Genomic DNA, 20,066 nt, shown 5'->3' on the forward strand with positions numbered 1-20,066 from the left:
TAAAAACCAGCTCCATTGATAGTAATACATGCCTGTGTTATAATACTGCCTCCATGTTCGGCAGATGATGTGGTGCGCTTTGGATCATGAGCCCTTCCTCTCCTTTTCACATTTTCATTTCGTATAATTTTGGATTCCACATAAAGAAGCTTATTCCAGATTTGGGCAGGGGTTTTTATTTCTAGTGTGGCCTTCTTGTTCTTGAATGTTACTAGTGGTGTTACCATGGAACCCAATGTGTACAATATTGAGACAACTGTCATTGTTGACGAATCAGACTCCAAAAATTGTGGTCAGAAACGTTTACAAAAGGTTGAGTCTTAACACTCATTTCAGCCTCACTTCCTGAACCCGAAACTAAAGGAGCATGTGAACTGTTCTTTGTAGAACAGTTCAACTGGGAATCAAACTGAATTGGAAAAGGTTAACAGATAAATGACAGTTTAAAAAGTCGCTGGTTGGTTAACTTTTATGGCAAATACATTTTTGGCATTCCATCTTTACACATTTGAAGCGAGTAAACACGGCTGGCAAAGTTGCAAGTTTCAGTCACAGTTCCTTCATGTAAAAGCAAGCAGCCTATTAAAGAACGTACCAGATTCTATACTATATATAAGATGGGGTGCTGTATTTTCTTCAACACCCAAATAACCTACCTTAGGCTATTACAAATGGCCCCTAAGTGTAAATGTATTGTGAATGTATATGTCCTTCCAGGCTGTTATTGCTCCCTCCAGCCCATTGTTCCTGGGATAGAATCCAGATCCAGCACAAGCCTGACTCAGATAAAGCGCTTCCTGTTGATTTCTGTCTAATGGAACAACCTGTACATTTTAAAGCACTGCAAATTTGATGATTGTTGTATTGTAATATTTAGTTGTGTTGTTTCATAGGGCAGAAGTTTAATTTTCGGTTGAACACGTTAAAAAACATGCACTGCTTCCCTAGTTACACCTCCAACGACAGCTTTGCAGCACAAATGCAATATCAAGCCAGATGTTGCGTTATTTGCTCTGTTCCCAGCGGAAACATGGTTTATGTACAGGGTGAACTTGTACAGTAGTGGAGTGAATCGATACCCCAACATGGGAAAAACTTACAATGTTCCAGTTGTTTTTGAAGAGTTTAGGTTTTTAAAAAAAGCCACATTCACCCATGCCCAGTACAAATGGAGCAGCAAGTTCCACCATGACTCTACACTATATGGACAAAAGTACAGGGACACATGACTTTTCCATCCAAATGTGGTTCTTCTCCAAATTGTTACCACAAAGTGGTACACAAATGTCTTGAAATATTCCTTTCACTAGGGGACCCAAACCTGATAATGCCCCTGTGCCAGCTCCAAGTAGATATGCTTTCCATTTCCTTTTGGAGTGGAAGATCTTCTGCTATAGAGCTCTGACCGCAACCCTACTGAACATGATGAATTAGGCACCCCAGGTCTCCTCACCTTACCTACATCAGTACCTGATTTTACTAACACCCTTGTGGCTGATAAACACAAATCTCCACAAAGACACTCCAAAATCTACTAGAACATCTTCTCAGAATATTGGAGCTTATTGTAAAGAAGAAAATTGGAAACAAATGTGGAACTGTAGATGTTTAGAAAGCAGACAGCAATCTTATGGTCAGGTGTCCACAAAATGTTCTTCAGTGAGAACCTTTAACTTGGACTCAAGTAGAAATGAACAGGAATTTAGAAGAGTACAGTACAGGAGTACCAGGGTGCAGAGGCTTAATGGTTAAGAAGGCATTGGACTCTGGATTGGAGGGTTACAAGTTCAAAACTCAGCACCACCAAGCGGCCACTGCTGGGCTCTTGAGCAAGGCCCTTAACCCTCAGCTGCTTGGTTGTAATTCGCTCTGGATAAGGGCGTCTGCCAAATGCCGTAAATGTATGTTTAAAAAACTAATTACAATTCAGATTTGTGAAACTGAACAGAAATCCAAAAATAACATTAGGAGGATTTTGCTGAGGTGGAAAGTTGTTGCTGGTCAGTAATCTATCATTTTGTCGTCATGTCTACTAAAAACTCTTCCAGCAACCACCACGGACTACAGACCAGAGTCGTATGGACTCCTGAAACAAATACACACAATCACCCAGCTTTTAATGATATGCATTACACACACCTCTTGCCTACTGTTTGAAGAACATTCATTTAGAAAAAAACACAGTGAACTGTCAGTGCAGTTTTTTTTTTTTTTTGACTATACCATGCCATGCTATGTTATTTTACACCGATTAGGCATACAGTAACTTTATGGTCCCCTGATCAGGCTTAACATTATGGCCACCTGTCTAATATTGTGTTGGTCATTTTGCTGATAAAACAGTACTGACCCAGCAAGCATCATCTGTAGGACTGGTCCACACGGGCCAGCCTTCGCTCCCCACATGCATTATGAGCCTCGGGCACCCATGACCCTGTCACCTGTTCACCAATGTTCCTTCCTTGGACCACTTTTGATAGATACAGACCACTGCAGACTGCAACCATCCTTAGACTTGCTCATTTTTCCTGCTTCTAACACATCAAGTGTCCTTTGAGGACATAATGATCACTTGCTGCCTAATATACCGCATCCACTAAAAGGTGCCATGATGAACAGATAATCAATGTTATTCACTCACCCTTCATAATATTACAGTGTTGTACCCGGTGTGTGTTATGGTGTTTGCATCTGTTTTTTCTTGTCTATAGGATCATGTCTCTGGATTACCCCGAAAACGTTGTTTGCCGAACATGACCTTTTCCCAGACCTGGACTTTGAGATTTGGATCAAATTGTGTCTTACAATTTATACATTCCAGAGTGCTATATTTACATTTACGGCATTTGGCAGGAGCCCGTTATCCAGTGCGACTTACAACCAGCACTAAAGGGCCTTGCTCAAGGGCCCAGCTCTGGGTTTTGAACTTGTGACCTTCCGATCCAAAGCCTAAACCACTGAGCTAGCACCTTTCTATTTCAGTTCATGAACTAGATTGTTCTGAAGGTTTCTGAAACCTAGGAACAATTATGAATTCTGAATGCTATCACACACACACACACACACACACACACACACACACACACACACACACACACACACACACACACATAAATACCGCTTAGTATCACTGCTTAAACACTGTAAATTCAAATTAATTATTCATCATATAATTTAAAAAAAGAACAGACGAGTTGGCAGAGGAAATCTAAACTGTTTTGAGCTCCACATACTTCACTATGATTTACAGGCGCTAAAAAAGTCGTGTGTGTCCTCTATTTTTTTTTTTTGCATAAGATTGCATAACAGGTTCTTAACCATTTCCTCTGCTCGTCGATCAATCACCAAAGCTCGCGGCGCATCCGATCCGAGAGAGGGGGAAGAGTGCATGAGAAGAGCTGAAGGTAGGACCATTATTTGCTGAGGTCCACAAAATGGGGAGAAAAGACTGCAGAGCATTAATTCTCTCATTCTCTCCCCCCTCTTTCTCTCTTTCTCTTTCTCTCTCTCTGTCGGTGCAGCACTGAAACATGATGCAGTCAATTCAGAACCGTGTGTAACCCGTTCAGCGCTGGGAAATACACCGGAGTGTGTTGTGCACGTGTGCATTTCAAATCATTTCTTGTCATTCTTGGCTAATTCACACATACATATACACACATACATACACACACACACACACACACACACACACACACACAATCTTGTAGGAACTAGAGGCATAGAGAAGTGAACGATTTTTTCTTTTGCTGCAGTAAAACAAAGTCTCTCTTCTCCTCCCCATCCCTCTCTCTCTTTCTAGCTCTCTCTCTATCTTTCGTTCTATCATTTATGAATGAATGAATGAACGTAGTGACTAAAGACTCCTCCACAGAGATCCACTGAGTCTTTCCTTCTTTATTCACACCTTCAAGTTGCGCATAAAACACTCGGATTACTGCGAGCAGGCTAAAATCTCTCTCTCTCTCTCTCTCTCTCTCTCTCTCTCTCTCTCTCTCTCTCTCTCTCTCTCTCTTTCTCACACTCTCGTTCTCATTCAAGCCTTTTATTTAAAGAGTTTGCTTCCTCCATCCCTCTTTTTTCTTCTCCCTTTTTTTAGTTTATATCTTAGACTGGTAAAGTGAGCTGAAGCAGAGTAAAACACCAATTCCTGCACAAATGTCATCTTCATTCACTCCTCTTCATCCCCCTTCCCTCCCTCCCTCCATCTCTCCCTCTCTCTCTCTCTCTCTCTTTCTCTCTCTCTCTTTGTGCCTCCTATAGTCTTCTCCTCACTCCGTACCTGCAAACTATCCCAGGACCCACAGCAAAGAAACTCTCCAGGAAGAAAAGACCATAAGGTAAGATGACGTACTAACAGGAATATATGAATATATAAAATGCATTTACACAATATTATAATATCAAGCTGACAAAAAATCTTTACCAGAAAAAAGTTCATTAACAATCAGTTTTAAACGTCTATGTTTCCTGTTTCACTGCTTGTGACCTGGACACCTAGCTAACTATTTAGCAAGAATTATTTTTTTTATATATATATTTTCTATTTTTTACTAATACATGCTTTTTGTTTTACGTTTGCCAAACTAACGATGAAAAAATGCTAATTATTTAAATAACATGACACGTTTCGTTTAATTATTTATCGGTAATTCACTGAGCATTTATGCGCCATCATGTTGTGAATACAAGCTAGTAAATAAATTACTGCTAGCTAGCACACAACGCAAAAAAGGTTCGACAACAATGACACTTTTTGATATTTAGGGTTTTTTGATGTTCACCTTTTAACACATTAGCATGTTTTAAAAAATAGCTAGCAAACAATTTTTAGCCGTCAGAGCCTCGTTTGTGCTTTTCTCAGCTTTGTTCGCTGACGCGTTGTGAAAACTAGCTACTAGAATTTCCTGCCATAGTGATGCACTTTTATTGCATATTCATAAAATTTGAAAATAAGCTAGCATAAAACATTCAAATTATGTAACTAGACCTATGACACTTTTTTATCCTTTTTTTTTTACATTTACAAAGGTTACACTATCATTTGCTGCCATCAGTGATGCACTTTCATTGATTTTTATAAAAGTGTGAAAACAAACTAGCATAAATGAATGCGATTAAAAATTCAGACACTTTTTGTGGGTTTTTGTGCTAACATTTTTATGTTAGCATCACGTGAGGACTAACTAGCATAAATGTACCGCTTTTTGTGATTTCTTTTATACGTCAGTGTAAAAAAAAAAATAAAGAAGCAGGTTTCAAAACTACAAATATTTTTCATTTTTAATGTTTACTGCATTGTTTGCAGCTAGCAAACAATTTAGTGCTGTTACTGACTAGTGTTTCACAACTGCTGTTTCTGCATGTTACAATGCAGCAGTTTTTTGTTTACTGGCTACCATTTCATAATAGACTCACGTGAAAATTAGCTAGCTACTGAAATAATTATATAACCGGCACACGGTTTCTCTATCGTTTAGTTTGCTATTTCTTTTTCTAGCTGAATCTTAGCAGGTAGTAGAAAACGTACCGGGAAAGACTGTGTGTCGAATGCTTGCATTTATTCAAATTGATTATCATATAATCTTTAAAGAAAACGATGCATTTATAGCGTAACTTTTGCTTTCTGCACAGAAAAACAAACCGAGGATACACTCGCTGTTTAGGTGCACACAGTCATGCGAACCTTGTTGCTAAGCAACCAACTACAGAGGGGAAAAAACTCACTCGCTAGCTAATAATTGAGGCTAAGCAATCCAATTAGTTCTCTTCTACACACAATGTGATCGTGGAGTGACACTGAAAATGAGACTAATGTGTCAGGAATAAAGACTTTTACCTCAGATGTGCAGGCAAATGACATAAAAAATTACTTTTTTTTTTACCACACAGATGTACCAATGAGCTAGCTAGTGAATAACCTGTTTGCTAATCAGTGTATGAGAGATCATTTACATAAATCAAGACTTTAAGCATACACAGGGATGTTTAAACGAATTATATTTTGCTTCACTATACTGACAAAAGTATTAGGACACCTGTCTTTTCCAGCCATCTGTGGTTCTTTGGAACACACACAAGCGTATACAATGTCTTTTTGATGCGGTAGCATTCAATTTTTCCTTCACTTCAACTAGAAAACCCAAACCTTGTCCGGCAAGACAATGCCCCTGTGCACAAAGCAAACTCCATGAAGAAACATGGGTTAAAGTGAAAAATCTCCTGCTATAGAACCTCCAATCCTCATCACTATTGATCACCTTTGGGATGAATTTTTCACGCTGACTGCACCCCAGGTGTCCTCACCTCATCTACATTAGTACCTGACTTTACTAACACACTTGTGTCTAAAATCTCCACAGTGAAATCCTCCTAGAAGATTTGGAACGGGAATGTGGAGAATGTGGAAAGGGATGTTCAGAAAGCACATACCAGTCTGATACTCAGGTGTCCACAAACCTTTGTCCATGTAGTGTATATCACACTGTAGCTTAGCATATGGTTATTGATGTTTATGCTAAACGTGAAGGCTCACATTGCATCATGGGTCTTTCAAATGAAAAGGAAAGCTGGTGGATTTTTTTTGACATTATGAAGTCTTGAAGTGGATTTGAGATCGTTCTCAAAACGGGCGACGTTCTAGTAAGGATTATATCCGTCAATTACCCACACTGATATAAATAATGATTTCATTACATCTTTATAAACAGGTTTTTGTGCAGGTTCTTTTTTTTTACATGAATGAATGACATCTCAATGAAAATCTCACTTTACCAAACTTAACAAAGTCAAAAAGGGATTGTTAAGAACTAACGATATTGTACGATAAGTTCACAGAGTTTCAATTTCAGCAAACGAATGATCGATTTTACATAGAGAACATATTCTGATGAAATAGAGAGGAAATAAATGATTGAGGTGATTCAGGTTCACTCTGATAGGATACGCGCCACTCCGTTCAATAAAATCATAAAAGATTGTGAGTATAAAAGGATGGAGTTGAGTAGCTCAGTTCTAGCATGGGAGTGGGGTTGGGGGTCAGAGCTAAACTCACGACCAGACCACATGGCCAAACTTTGATTTTAAGTTTTTGTCTTTTAATCTACATTCAGAATGAAAAGTTACAAAAAAGGTACAGCTATTTAGAAAATTTATAGACTAAATGTTGTTTGATGCTTTTCCTGACAAAATAGAATTCTGGTTTCTAGATTCTAGATTCTGGTCCACTCTGATTGGTCAAATGAGCAAATTATTTTACCAACTCCACCCCATTTAATGAACCTATGTAAATTGTTTAAATTTAAAGGGGTGGAGCTGAGTAGCTGGGGGAGGAGATAAATCCAGGGCCCGAAAAAGTACTTGAAAAGAAAAGCCTAAAATAAAAAAACTAATCAGATCTATTACATGACCATATTGTGAGTAATAGATAAAAAAAATAATAATAATTCTTCAAAATTGAATAAAAATGTAGCTAAATTCAGAGCCAGGAAACAAAAAAAACAAGCTTGCAATAAATAGTACGAAATATTGCACTTATAGAAACACCTGTAAATCTTACACGTTATACTTTAACGGTTTAAACGAATCAGAACAAAATGCTGAATGCCTTAAGATCATTTTCTAAAGTTGGAAAGTTAAACCAGGTGGAGTCAAGTAGCTCACTTGCTCAAGCTGTGCGGTGGAGCTAAATCCAGGGCCAGAATAATACTAAAGCTTGAAATCAAACATACAAAAATTCATGAAACACTTTTAAAACACTGCGGCTTTAAAGTTTTAACCAAAAAAACTAAAACAAATGACGTGTAGCTCAGTTGCTCTAGATGGAGGGCGGAGCTAAATTTGAGATATGCAAAGAAATGCTTGTAAAAAATCGTATGAAATATTACAGGTACTGGAATACATTTAAAATCATGAATTGCAGCTTTAATGTATTTACGCAAAAAGAGAATAATATGCTGTACGCATTACAGTTATTTTTGATTTCAATTGAGTTTTTGGTTTGACAAGAAATTGAATTGAATTGGTCAAATTTACGTCCCGAAACTTCTAATCAATCTGATTGGATGTCTGAATCATGTGACCATCACTCTGCTTATTTGCTGAGTTATGTCCAAAAGAACACTGAATGACCAGCTCAAGCGTTCATATATACAGTAATCTGTGAGGCTCACTGTAAAGCCCTTTTGAATCAGGGGAACGCTGTTGCTAAGCAACTGGAAAATATGCAAGCCAAGCAGAGGCTAGCTAACGATTATGGTTAATCAATAAGATAGCTACTTCAGACAATGTAAACGTGGAGTGAAAGTGGAAACAAGATCAACAGAATAATAGCGATTCCCTCAAAACGTGCTAGAAAATACGGTGGTCGTACGAGATAAAGCTAGCGCACTGCGTACACGTCTCTATGTTAGCATCGTGGAGCCTTTATAGACATTTCTGCTTCATATGCAGCTATACAATGTGATTATAAAGATGTGTAAAATGGAGGGGAATAAAAGACAGGCTACTGTACACACACACACACACACACACACACACACACACACACACCGCAGATCACATTAGCAGGTCCCCAAGGGGTTTGATGGTGTGTAATGAAGAACGGTGCTCTGAGATTAGCTAATACAAGCAGAGGAGCGAGAAGAATGAAGCAAACAACGGGATAAAAAAAAAAAGAAGGGAGTAGGCGGATGTGTTAACGTGATAGGATTCCTGTGGAAAACTGGGGACATAATAGGGGTGGAGGACAGAGGAAGGAAATCAGGGAAATGGTGCAGATGGAAGAGAAGTGATGGTGTAGCAGGTGTGCTTGCTGACTGGGTGAAAAAAGAACAAGCTCCTTGTTTGAAAAGAAAAAAGAAAAGAAATTGTTAATGGAAATTATTTTGTGTGTGTGTGGGTGAGACCCAGGTCTGAATGATGGATGGAGGGATGCAGGGTTGGATGGAAAGAGAGGATGAAGAAGGACACTGAGAGAAGAATGAAGTGAAAGGAGGAGTCAATACACAGAATAAAGCTGAAAGCAGAAGGTGAGAGAGTGTCAGAGATAGATAGATAGATAGATAGATAGATAGATAGATAGATAGATAGATAGATAGATAGATAGATAGACAGATAGCATTAAAGTGACAGAAAGACAGAGGCAGAGTGTGTGTGTGTGTGTGTGTGAAAGAGAGAGAGAGAGAGAGAGAGAGAGAGAGAGACTAACTGACAAACTGATAGAGACAGAGCGAGAGATGGATAAACAGATAAACAGACAGATAGCATAAACGTGACAGACCGATAGATAGACAGTGTGCGAGTAAGAAAGAGGGACAGACAGATTGACAGAAATGGAGAGAGAGAGAGAGAGAGAGAGAGAGAGAGAGAGAGAAAGACTGCCAAATAAATAAATTAAAAGGAAAAAAGGAGTGATGAACAAGCAGAGTATGCGTGATAGATAGATAGATAGATAGATAGATAGATAGATAGATAGATAGATAGATAGATAGATAGATAGATAGATAGATAGATAGATAGATAGCGACTTTATTGATCCTGAGGAAAATAAATGAGGTGCATGTTTTATAGGACGATGTAAAAGCTGGAGAGCCTCCGCATCCCTCGCTCCTTGGTGCAGTGTTCCCTCTTTCTTCTGCATTTCTTTACTGCAGCTCACACAGCAGTGCCTGAGTGGAGCTTAGAGGCCACCTAGAGGCCAGGAAAGGTAACTTCAGAGCCCAAAACACTGCAGTCCCCCCACCCCACCTCTGTGTGTGGTGTGTGTGTGTGTGTGTGTGTGTGTGTGTGTGTGTGTGTGTGGATGGCTTACAATAACCACAGGCCCTTCTGTTGATTTTGAGCTCTGAGCCTGTGTGTGTGTGTGTGTGTGTGTGTGTGTGTGTGTGTGTGTGTGTCAGAGGAATACTTGTCATTTGAATAATGAAGAAAATCTCTGCTCCAATTGTCGCTGTCTTTTTGTGAATCCTTAACCCCCGGAGCTACCATGCAACAAAAAGCATATACTGCTGCTGATGATGATGGTGATGATGATGAAGAATGTAGCTAGCATGCAAAGCTAGTTAGTTAGCTGATACTAGCCAAGACTCAAACATTGCAAAAGACAGATGACCGCAATGAAACATCCAGACTAGCTAGGGGCCGAGATGCTCGTGTCTCTTTTGGATGTTGCCTGAGAAATTATGACTAGATATGCAGTATATAGAGTCATATTGTATATATACACTGTCATATTTGGTTCTTCTCCAATCTGTTATCACAAAGCTGGAGATAATAACAAGACGCCATTGGATGCACTTGCATGAAATTTTCCCAAAACCTGTTCCAGCATGACATTGCCCCAGTGCACAAAGCTAGCTCCATGAACATCTGCTTTACATAAGTTGGAGTGGAAGATCTTCTGCTATAGCGCTATCAACCTATAAAAACCTATATAACCTTTTAAACAACTCCTCACCTCACCTAGATCAGTACCCCTTGTGGCTGAATGAGCACAAATCTTCATGAACATCTTCCCAGAAGACTGGAGGACATTTTACGAGCAAATGGAGACTAAATGTGGAATGTGACGTTCAAAAAACGAGCACAAACCAATTTTATGGTGAGGTGTCCATTAGAGCGCATCTTCATAACTGAGGCCAATGCGATGAAATGGAAAAAATACAATGCTCTGCAATTCAATATGTTGCAGATTGTTTACTTTTATTTCTTCGCCTCAGACACACAGCAAATCATTAATTTACTTCAGCGCCTCCTGACTTCTGACGCATGGCCCCTTTCAGACACACGCCAAAAAAAAAAAGATGAAATAAAACCAGAAGTTTTTTTAATGTTGTGTCTGCGGGAAGTTACAGCTCTACCTCTGCCATGTTAATCTGTATTCTATGTGACTCTCCTCGGTCTCCGTAGTGTTGTGATGCGTCATATTCACGTCTGAGAACCCGCTCGCAGTTTAGCGACAAGAAATCTATCTACATATCAAATATCGGTCGCACTTTATTGGTCAGTTTCGAAATAATAAATATATAGCGCTTCTAATGATAATTATATATAAATAAATCAGTTTTTTACCGCCACAAATATGTTACAAAAGATGCATCATGATAGAAATGGCAACTTTGATCTAATGCACGCTTTTGTAAAATCGATGTGTCACATGGTAAACATTTATGCAAATATATGACTCTTACCATCCCTAATGTCCACAATATTTTGTACTAGCTACATTGGCACGTTAGCTAGGCTAGCTGAGGACACTCAGTCAGATGGAATGAGATGAAAGCGTATAGAGGTACAAGGTTATTTCAAGTCCAAATTAGTGAGTACTTGACTGAAGGAATTGTGTATTAGCAAAGAGTTAGCATAGACCTCGCTGAATTCAGTGTCTTGGCCTGAACTTGGGGTGAGAGGTGAAAGACGTAGCGGGACCTTATCTTACTGGGAAAGAAATAAGACTCATTTTTTAACCTGGCTCTGTGTGTCTTCGTCCCTGGATCTAGAACTAACACTGTTCTTAAGATAGTTTGAAGTCCCCTCTGCCTCCAGCTCTTGTTAAAACCTAATTAATAAAAGTGCCCTCTCCGGTTAATTACCATCCCTTTATAGTTTCCTATTAAGCACTCGGGGAACGAAGCCAGAAAGAGAAGCAGGAATACGGGCATAGAAATGTGTTAAACCAAATCACATCCGAACTTGATGGAACCTATTCTTAGCAGAGGAACAGAAAGGGAGGACGCGGAAAGAGACGGGAGAAGAAACGAGAGAGACCAGATGAAGAGCGAGGAAGGACGAGAGCGGAGGGCCGAGGACCCGGGGTCGGAGGTGAGGCCTTTTGCCTGTAATTCTTGCCGTATTTAGCTGTTGGTAATCATTGTCCTACAAACGTTCGATCGCTCGTTTGCTCAAATCGATGGACAGCTGGAAAGCGTGATGTAGTCCACCATCTAGTGGCCGAGGCATACAATGAAAAAATAATTTATACAACGTCAGATGGTTAACTTGACATCAGCAGTGTTAAGATTGGCTGACTGATCCACCAGCTCGACCGATCCACCTGCTCAACTGATCCACCTGTTCAACTAATCAACCTGTTCGAATGATCCACACTACTGGACTGATTCACCTGCTGGATGGATCCATGTGCTGGTCTGATCCACCTGCTCGACTGATCCACACTGCTAGACTGATCTACATGCTCGACTGATCCACCTGCTGGATTGATTCACCAGCTCAACTGATCCACACTACTCGACTGATTCACCTGCTGGATGGATCCATGTGCTGGACTGATCCACCTGCTCGACTGATCCACACTGCTAGACTGATCTACATGCTCGACTGATCCACCTGCTGGATTGATTCACCAGCTTAACTGATCCACACTGCTGGATTGATTTACCTGTTTGATTGATCCACAATGTTAGACTGTTCCACCTGTTAGACTGTTCCATGTGCTCAACTGATCCATGTGCTGGATTGATCCACACTGCTGAGCCGATCCACACTGCTAAACTGATTCACACTCTTAAAAAAAGATTCAAATATTTGAAACCACTTAAACTTCTCTTAAACTACCTGGACTTGCTATGTAGCTTTTCAGTCATACAGTGCAAAGGTCATTAGAAAAACTCTCTGGGTCTAAAAGTTGGTGACATCAGTTTGTGTGGGGGAAAAAAAGCTGCAGACATGTTTTCTGACTAGCAGGTGACAAGACGTTTGTGTCTTTTATAGGTGTGGCCTGAGAAACCATGAGTAGATATAGCTTTGAATGCAGTGTCCTTCAGAGAAGCGCACTGAACGCTATGAGGCTGGTGCTGATTTCTTTCCAGCCCTGACTGTAGATTCATACAAGTGTGTCATGTGATCACAAAGACTGACACGCCCCCTTGGATTTGATCTGATATTTGTCAGATATATGTTTGGAGCGTCATATGCAGTCATTTTTTGCTCTATTATTTTTCCTTGCTATTTGTCTAGACGTCTCTTATGGGTGTGGCCTGAGAAACAACGAGTAGATACCGCTTTTAAAAGCAAACGATTTTTGAATTAAAGAGAAAATTATTGTGGAAATTGTGTTTGATTTACATGCTAGTTTTCAAAATAGCTTGGTTTTTCACTTTAGAAAGCCTCTGACTTGGCAACATATTTACCACCAGCATTTTATACGCACTTAACGAGAATCTGAATATGACGAGATGGAATACGATGAAAAGGTACAGGGTTTTGAGGTTTTCTTGTGCTTCCATGCAAACAGTTGATGTATCCTCAGATGTTTACTCAGAATCTGGAAGTTTAGGGTCAGTTGGTAAAAACATAGCTAGCATGGCTAATTCCTATTAACATCTTTTTTTGGCATCCACATCAGATTATTTGCTCTTCACACCCCAACTTTTTTTCCTGTGAGGAACCAAATGCAACAGTTCCAACCAACGGTTTGAGAAACCCATTGACTGGTGTGAGGCTGGGCCTGATTTCTTTCCAGCCCAGACTGTAGATTCATGGGGCCATGTAAGGGAAAGGGGTATCAGGTAATCATACAGAGTGCCACGCCCATCCCACCCACCAATGGATTTGATCAGACCTGAGGTTTTTTTCTGATGTATCTGCGATGCGTCATTGCAGTGATCGATGTGACGTCGTGTGAAACAGCATCATAGGGTTTAGCGAACGTGGACGTGGAGGATAGTTCACACTATCGATCTGCTTTGGTTTTGAAAACTGAGTCCGAAGGGGAACCAAAATCACATCGTCTAATCAAAATCCATCCAATCTGTTTGAATTAGGTCATTTTGAATAGAACTGCCTATATATCTGTCTTGTGTGTGTGTGTGTGTGTGTGTGTGTGTGTGTGTGTGTGTGTGCACATTTTTTATACCTAAATCTTTCTCTCATCACTCAGATCTCATGATACACCTCGTCCCTCAACCTGTTTCTCCCTCAATCTATGAATGGACCCGAGATGGAGGACAGGAATCAAACACTTCCAGCCTGATATTAGACGTCTAATCTGATCGAATATTTACACCTCGTCGCCAAGCACCATCGACCCTCACCAAAATGGCGCCACCTGCAGGTGTGTCTGGAAGCAATTTGCATGAGAAAAAAACAGCAGGATCAAGAATATGAAAATAAACAAACGATGGTGGTACAGGGAAATCCTCAAGAAGGATTTGCTGAAAAAAAAATACATCTCAAAGGTACTCGAAGGTAAAGACAGAGGTGAGAGAAAGAAAGAAAAAGAAAGAAAGAAAAAGAAGAATATGAGTTGGCATGTGCAAAAAGGCTTCTGATGTAAAAACAGAAGGAGGCTTTGGGATACATGTATTCATTTTCACATGAATGGTTTTGAAAGTCTTCGTCTTGGTGCCTCAGTGTGGACACGTGCGCGGTCTACATCTGGACACATCTGGTTATTTAAAGCATATTCAATTCCCCTTCAGGAGCTTTTTAGGTTCCCTAAGATACTGTTCTGTCGATGATCCTTCCTGGAATAAAACCGAATAATACCCACGTAATGGTGAGATAGTTCAGGCCTCACAGGAACCCATAGGAATCCACATTCCTTTGAAAAGAGATCATGTTTCTCCAAATCGATGGATTTAACTGAACAATCCTTTTCCTTTTCTATCTGTAGAACCCGAAAGAAAGACGGTTATTCAGGACACAAAGATGGTTCTCCAGACCATTTTGGAAAATGGTAAGTAAGGTTTGTATAATTGATAGAGGGATTATTCAGCTCTTTGTAGATCCAACCTACAAAAAAACAAGGACAAAACGTTTATAGAATAGTTCTTCAGGAACCAAAGACGGTTCTCCAAATAATTATTTTCCATCTCTATTCATGGTGGGATTGTAGGGTGGGAACTGATTTGAAATTTTCCTTATCTGCAACCCCATCCGAATGTTCCTCACGGGAAACAGGAGAACGTTCTCATAAATGAGGCTATGAAGCAAAATCATGATTTCCTGTTAGAAAGGCATAACATCTCTGGTGGTTTTCTCAGGTTCTCTGTGGAACTAGAGAAAACGAAATGTTCCTTTAAACAAAACAAAAAAAAAAAAAAAAAACAGGAAAACAGACCAGCATATCTCCAAAAAAATCTATATGCCCTAATCCAATCGTTTTGGTTGAATATTTATTGTCTGTGGTTGAACATGCATGAACATTCATCAACCCAAAAAGGTTCTTCCAGAGTCTGGAGAACCTTTTCAAGCACCTTTATTTGTCGGGGTGTGGAAGCACGGCGTACTTGTTGCATGAAAAACACTGTCACTGAGGCATTGCATTTGACAGCCCACGGGAGGCATTCTGCAACCTGTGCACGAGATCACGACACGCGCCAGAACACGCACACACGCATGCACAGGCACGCGTACACACTCTCTCTCACACATACACACGCACACGCATGCACAAGACAGCTATAAGTAGCTACTTACTCGCGTCGGGTTTGGCTCGGTTCGTGGGGTGGATGCGGTGCGTGCTTGGCGCGCGCGTTAATCCACGCACACATGAACACGCGCGCGCGAACCGACCAGGCGTAATGCAATTTCTTATAAATAAAATAAAATAAAAACAAAGCCAAAAAATAAAAATACAAATAAAAAATCCCCCTAATGGAGTCTGGGAATCACAAGGTCTGGACACATCGCTTAGATGAGGTTCCTAAGCGCGCGCCCTGGTCTTCTTTGGTGTCCCTTTGATCAATTCATAAAATATATATAATAATAAAAAAATAATTCAATGCACCTCAAATCCTAGACAATAATTCTTTCCTTTCTATTTCTATCTCCCTGATTAATTTTCCTGGAAAAACTGGTGCAGCCCCAAAGAGCACGGATCCAAAAAAAGATCCCTATAGCTTTCTCCCCCTTCTCCTTCACTGTCTTGCTGGTTTTATCCCTGTTTGTTTCATAGTCCTCCTGGTTGTCAACTCGGTCCAAAAATGACACACACACACACACACAAAAACACACACAAAAATTTCTAAAGATCACCGAGAAAACCAGGGAAAAGAGTGCGGCGGGTGTGTAGATGCGCGTCCGTGCGCAATCGCTTCCTTTTTGCGTCTTTATTCCTGTCGAGGTGTGTGTGTGTGTGTGTGTGGTGTGTGTGTGGGGGTCAATTTTTTGGGGGGGCTTTCCGACGCGCAGTGTAATCCTTAGAGTAATCTAGTGGTCAGTCCCGTCCCCTCCCTCCTCCATCTCTCCCTCCTCCTTCTCTCTCTCTCTCTCTCTCTCTCTCTCTCTCTCTCTCAGTGTTTCGGTGTTGGATGGAGGGGTATGTGGCAGCTGGTGCGCCCCTCTCTCTCTCTCTCTCTCTCTCTCTCTCTCTCTCTCCCCCAGACTCCACCCTGTGCCACTTAACCATCTGAGCGCCACGAGCCGGATATGCTGCAGCTCTTCCATGCTATAAATAAACCCAGGAGTCCCCCATGTTCTGGATTGTGTTTCCCTGCTGTAACCTGATCTAATACAGCCCGTGATTGACAAGGCAAGGTGTGTTAGGACGCACTGTGTGTGTGAGGTAATGTGTGTTGGTGCATAAGACAACGTGCAAGCTCGATGGTGGAAATAAATGCTACCATAACCCTGATAACCCCGAACGTGCCTGTGAGTCACGTGACCACATGACAACACCATGGCCTGCATTTGATTGGGTGGAAAATGTCAGGTGTCCCAATACTTTTGTCCATATTTTATATATATATATATATATATATATATATATATATATATATATATATATATATATATATATATATAGACAAATTGTATTTGGACACCTGATTTTTTAGTATGTATAGGATTTTCCATTTACTTCAACTAGGAGACCCAAACCTTTTCCAGCTCCATGAACATCTGCGTAACATAGGTTCCATTCTTTAAGCTCCAGAACCCTATTGAACACTATTAAAATGAATTTTTCATGCTAACTGCGCCCCCTCACCATCACCTACCCGACTTTACTAACACCCTTACAGGCTGAATGAATCTTCACAAACCTCCACAAGCACCTTCCAATATCTACAGAATTTTCCCAGAAGAGTGGTGTTTATTATACCAGGAAATAGAGACTCAGTTTTATGGTCAGGTGTCCACAAACCATATGATTATAAAGTGTATTATACCTTCAAATCATCTCTTTCCTGTCTTTTTCTTTTATATTATTCATCAGATTCTATCATCTCCATTCTCTAGGAGCACTCTCCTTCGTTTTTTTATCCTCGAACGCTCCACCTATATCGGTACCTCACTCTTTTTTATCGCCCTTCGCGGCTGAATAAATGATCGCTAATCTCCACGAGCACACTCCAACATCTAGAACGTCTTCCCAGAAGAGTGGAGGTTCTTCAAACAGGAGTAAAAAAGGACTCAATGTGGAATGGGATGTTCTTGAAAAGCACATTCCAGTCTAATGGTGAGCTTTTGTGCATATTAAGTATTCGGGTGCATATTAACTCCGATTTGGATTACGTTCAGCTCACGATGGATTTAGTTTCGAAGCCTGGATGCTTTCTAGAGAATAGAGAATACATATAAAGAGTTTAGATATAATAAAGTGGTTTATAACATTACATTAGAACATTATTAGCGGTGAAGTAAAGAACACTGATGATCTCTTCATCATGGCACCTGTTAGTGGGTGGATTTATTTATTAATCAGCAAGTGAACATTTTGTCCTCAAAGTTGAGGTGTTAGAAGCAGGAAAAATGGGCAAGTGTAAAGAGAGTTTGACAAGGGTAAAAAAAAAAAACTGAAACCGCAAAGAGACGGAGCTTCAAGGAAAAACATTTTCATCAATAATTCACAGGAAAGCATTACTTTAACAGCCCTGGGTTCTGTGCAGTACCTGGATAACAAGCTGTGCATCGGGCTAACGCTAAGAGGTAAACGTGATTAGCATCATCGCAGGATTTCAATTCACACTGTCGCTCGTATCTGCATATAAAAACGGGTCGTAATGTGCCACGGCCATGTGCGATTACTCAACATGCGTGATGGTGCTTTTTTTCCCCCCACAGGCCTGAAGACGTGTTATAAAATCCGTGATTTGAAATCTGGCTTAGCGCCGGTTTTTGGCGAGTATGCATCAGATGGATATGAGCTTTAAAGGATTTACAGCATTCTAGCCCTAGCGCAGGATTTGGATGTGGTCGAGGAGACGTCTGGTCGCTCGTTATATATCTAGACAGTGTGATCTAGAAGATGACGGAGCTGACGGGCTCCACCCAGGCCGAACTGCTGGTCAGGTAGATCTCAGCGATGCTGCTGCTGGCCAGTCAGTGTAATCAGCTGGCATAAGTTTGAAGAGACAATAGTCGATCTGACATGACCCCTGACCCTGAAAATCAATAGCTTTCTATGGCAAATCTCACACCCCGCCTCAAGGTATTCAAGCACGTGCACACACACACACACACACACACACACACACACACAATAGAGTGTTTCCTTTTCAGTAGAGGGCGGGTTTAATTGATGAAATGTCACAGGAGTGAAAAACAGGGGCGTGTGTGAGAAAATCAAAATCAAAAAATAAAAATTCAGGGATGCACCCACACACTCCAGACACACTCATTAATGACTTTTTAGCCATTCAGTCATTTCAGTTATAGGTTGACTTTCGTTTTCGTTCCAACCGCAAAAAAACTGCAAGGTTTTAATAGCATTTCAAAGCAATCCACGAAAATACAACGAACAAGAATCCCATCATGCTTGATGGAGACGCCAAAAAAAAAGCCCTTATTTAATTATTTTGAGAGTATAAATAAAGATCATTTGGTCATGAAATGATCACATTTGGATCATTTCTCATTCTTGTTTCTCCCCAAGCATCTGGATGGAGTGATGCTGAATCCCAGGAGTGTTTTGGGGTAAGATGGGAATATCCTGGACGGGATACCAGGATGTGTAGTCAAGACACCATTTAGTGTAGTGCTCCTCCATAGATGTTTTTTTGGAATGAAGGTGAAAACTGACAACAATCATTGACAAGAACTCTGAGCCCCAGACCAAGCCCCCAACCCTGCCATTACCCCCACCCCCGCACCTGCCCCCAGCCTGGTCCCTGCCCCCAAGGTCAGGATTGAACTTCCGTTTCATACAATGATTTACAAAAAGATCAATTTGGCACACAGTTGTGCATCTCCTTATCGCTAGTCCACTATTGTTAGATTACAGCCAGTCGGAAACTCCAGATCCTCACAGGTCAGTCAGTCGGGAACTCCAGATCCTCACAGGTCAGCCAGTCGGGAACTCCAGATCCTCACAGGTCAGTCAGTCGGGAACTCCAGATCCTCACAGGTCAGCCAGTCGGGAACTCCAGATCCTCACAGGTCAGTCAGTCGGGAACTCCAGATCCTCACAGGTCAGTCAGTCGGGAACTCCAGATCCTCACAGGTCAGTCAGTCGGGAACTCCAGATCCTCACAGGTCAGTCATTCGGGAACTCCAGATCCTCACAGGTCAGTCAGTCGGAAACTCCAGATCCTCACAGGTCAGTCATTCGGGAACTCCAGATCCTCACAGGTCAGTCAGTCGGAAACTCCAGATCCTCACAGGTCAGTCAGTCGGGACCTCCAGATCCTCACAGGTCAGTCAGTCGGGACCTCCAGATCCTCACAGGTCAGTCAGTCGGGAACTCCAGATCCTCACAGGTCAGTCAGTCGGGACCTCCAGATCCTCACAGGTCAGCCAGTCGGGAACTGCAGATCCTCACAGGTCAGCCAGTCAGGAACTCCAGATCCTCACAGGTCAGTAAGTCGGGAACTCCAGATCCTCACAGGTCAGTCAGTCGGAAACTCCAGATCTTTACAGGTTAGTCAGTTGGGAACTCCGATCAGAATCAGGACCCAATGAATGGGGAGCAAAATGCGACACAAACCTGCATATTGCATTTCCAATTCTCAAACATCGAGCTCTCCATGGAGGACCCTTCTCCTCATCCTGCACAATCTTTAGGAAAAAAACACTTCTCAGGTATGGCATTTTAAATAATCCTCAAGGTACACGGCATGACCTTGAGCCTTTTTTGGGCCAGGAAAATAAAATGTGAATGCACAACC

General features: G+C 41.1%; 1 protein-coding gene across 7 annotated transcripts in view; it reads right to left on the reverse strand.

The window, feature by feature from the left end:
* The window catches only part of kcnc3a (potassium voltage-gated channel, Shaw-related subfamily, member 3a), a 101,068-nt gene extending 84,874 nt beyond the window's left edge, over nucleotides 1–16,194 (reverse strand). For 5 of the 7 annotated variants that reach the window (XM_046865846.1, XM_046865847.1, XM_046865845.1 and 2 more), the window contains exon 1: nucleotides 15,439–16,194. The gene's annotated coding sequence lies outside the window, so the exon portion shown is untranslated. The remainder of the gene's footprint in view (nucleotides 1–15,438) is intronic. The other 2 variants (XM_046865850.1, XM_046865849.1) reach the window with 1 other exon arrangement.
* Nucleotides 16,195–20,066: the final 3,872 nt, after the last annotated feature.

The sequence above is a fragment of the Silurus meridionalis genome, chromosome 14, assembly GCF_014805685.1.
Source record: "Silurus meridionalis isolate SWU-2019-XX chromosome 14, ASM1480568v1, whole genome shotgun sequence".
In the NCBI taxonomy this organism is placed as follows: domain Eukaryota; kingdom Metazoa; phylum Chordata; class Actinopteri; order Siluriformes; family Siluridae; genus Silurus; species Silurus meridionalis.